Genomic DNA, 3,225 nt, shown 5'->3' on the forward strand with positions numbered 1-3,225 from the left:
ACCACGAAAAGATGCTGGGATTCTTGGCCTCCGGAGGAGAAGAATTCAATCCGGGGCCAGAGACAAGGCTTGATCGCTCAGAGCTTCTGTGTAATAAAGCTTTATTAAAGTATAAAGGAGATAGAGAAAGCTTCTGACATAGGCATCAGAAGGGGGCAGAAAGACTACCCCCTTGCTGGAGTTATATACTCTCCAATTAGTTATTACAGTGAATCAAAAGAGTGTCTGGAGGTTGTAAATACCTCACTAGCCCTACTCCCATAATTTACATTTCATGATAACAGGACTAGCCAGGAGGTTTTTTCCAGAGACTGTCCTCAAGCAGGACACATTATTGTTATATAATCCTAAGGAAAGTAGAGGGGGAAAAAAGTTTGTCCTTTCTTCCTCCATGAGAATTTCAGACCCCTCTCTCCTTGGGGATCCCTAGACTTCTTATCGACCTGCCTAGGAAATGAGACTCTCTCATCCCCCCCTTTTCTTTTAAGAGAATTATATTGCCAAGGGAAAGGGGTGTCATTTTCATTCCATAACTACTTCCTGCTGTTTAGGGGCATAGTCCCTAAATTGTTGAGGCAACATATTCTCCTAACTCTCATATTGAGGGTCTCTGATCCAGGGGCCCCAAGTAATAGTTGGAGGAGGCTGTGGCACTTGTAAGAGCTTTGACAACCATTTGTAAATTAAAAGCTTTTAGATGGTTAGAAAACCCCATTATACAGTTACAGACATAAGGCAAAATAGTCATTAAACCAAGTTAAAATCAAAATGAAAAGTCACATTATGTCCATAGTTACATCAGTCCATCTTAAGGCTGTTAGATGTCATCAGTTTAAGAAGAGGCATCACATGTGATTGTTGTTGAAGATATTTGCAGACTTGGAGAAAGTCTTTTCCTCAAAGTGGAGATGTCCACCATGGGAAGCCTTCCGCTGATGAAGAGGAAAGTGCTCCACAGACCCAGTAGTTAGACCAATTATGAAATGTAGCATAGGAGTGAGCCCAGGACAGGACGGCATTGTCTTGAGGATCAAATGACAGACTCAGGATTTTTGGAGTCAGCAGAAGTAGGCTCACATAGGTTATCAGGCCCATCTGAAAAGTACAAAGTCAGAGCATAGAAAGTAAAGACATAAAATGAAGTCACTTAGTTCTGGTCAGGGTGCCACCTCTTAACTTGAGTGTGATGTACCCACAAATCAATTCCTGGCACTCTGACAGCTGTGGGAGAAGAAAGAATAACCTAGTAAGAGCCTTCTCAGAGGGGCTCAAGGGATGGATCCCCAGACCCCAATGTTTTTATGAGGACCTCAGTTCCTGGCTCAAACAGAGGCTGTTTGACTCAGAGGCTGGGTCATAAGTCCTCTCCTGGAGTTCTGTTAATGCCTGTTGAAAAGCTGAGAGCTGAGTTACATAACTAGTTAATTCCAAGGCTTCAGGGTCTATAACAATGTCTGTGTGTAAGAAAGGCCTTCCATAAATACATTCAAAGGGGGACAGTCCCTCCTTTTGGGGGGCAGTTCAAGCCCTCACTAAAGCTACGGGTAGGACTTGAATCCAATTGTCCTGCGTCTCTTGAGTTAATTTGCGCAGATGTCTTTTGATAATGTCATTAGCTTTTTCAACCTTTCCTGAGGATTGGGGTCTCCAGGAACAGTGTAAGTGATATTGTATTCCTAGAACTTTAGACATTCCCTGAGTTAGAGCAGCTTTAAAGGCAAAGCCATTGTCACTCTGAAGGCTCTGTGGCAGTCCAAACCTGGGGATAATTTCATGGCTTAAAATCTTTATAACCTCCTTAGCCTGTTCACTACGACAGGGAAAAGCCTCAATCCATCCAGTAAAAGTATCCACCCAAACTTGTAAGCAAGAATACCCATTAGCTTTTGGCATATGAGTAAAATCAATTTCCCAGTCCTCTCTAGGATATTTTCCACTTCGTTGTAATCCAGATTTTGCTAGCTTTCCAGTCTTTGGGTTATTTTTCTGACAAACCTCACACCTTTTGATAATATTTTTTAAAGTTTTCATTACATTTTTACCTTCAAACAAATGAGAAGCCATCTGGTAAGTACTCTCTGCACCCAAATGAAAACTCTGGTGTAAACCCTTAAGAATTTTCCATTGAGCATTTTCAGGAATTATTAATCATCCATCCTTGGACTGTAACCATCCTTTATCAGTAATCTTTGCTTCTCTTTTCTCATATCTTTCTAATTCTTCCTCAGTATATTATGGTTTTTCCTGTTCCACAGGACCTGTCCAGATCAAAGGCGTCTGCAGTGAAGGGGTTTCATAAAGTGCCACTTTTCTGGCTTGACAGTCAGCCAACTGATTAACTTTGGCTACTTTACTCCCATCCGTGCTGTGCCCTTTGCAATGCATAACAACTACTTCTTTAGGATAATATATAGCAGTTAAAAGTCTCTCAATCTCTCTGAAATGCTTAATAGGTTCTCCTGTTGCTGTTTTAAACTGTCTTTCGATATTGCAGCATGAGCATGTAAAGTCAAACAAGCATACTTAGAATCAGTGTTGATATTTACCCTCTGCCTTTTGCTTAACTCTAGAGCCCGGGTCAGAGACACAAGCTCTACTAATTGTGCAGTGGTTCCCTGGGGGAGAGATTTTGCTAAAACATGTTCAGCAGTCACCACAGCGTAACCTGCTTTACGCTTTCCATCCCGAACAAAAGAACTGCCATCTGTAAATATTTCCATGTCAGGATTGTCTAATGGGGTATCCATTAGATCTTCCCGAGGTGCATAGTTTAAAGTTAGGAATTGGGAACAATCGTGATCAGGTGTTTCATTTTCCTTCCCAGGAAGGAAAGTGGCGGGATTTAAATTTCCACAAACTTTAAGCTTAGTTACTGGTCCTTCTAGCAACAATAACTGATATTTAAGAAGCCTACTGTCTGTCATCCAAATGTTAACCTTAGAATTTAAGATTCACTCACATCATGAGAAGTCAGTACAGTAAGGTTTCATTCATTAATTATTTTTAAAGCTCCGGGTGCTAATAAAGCCACTGTGCCAATTACTCTTAGGCAGTGGGGCCACCCACATGAAATTATATCTAATTCTCTGCTTAGATAAGCAATAGGTTGCTGGTGAGGCCCTCAGGGTTGTGTCAAAACTGCCAAGGCCATACCTTTTCTTTCAGTGACAAACAAATTAAATTCTGACCCTGTGGGCAAGCTCAGAGCGGAAGCTTGCCAGAAAG

This window comes from Muntiacus reevesi, chromosome 2 (genome assembly GCF_963930625.1).
Source record: "Muntiacus reevesi chromosome 2, mMunRee1.1, whole genome shotgun sequence".
Taxonomy (NCBI): domain Eukaryota; kingdom Metazoa; phylum Chordata; class Mammalia; order Artiodactyla; family Cervidae; genus Muntiacus; species Muntiacus reevesi.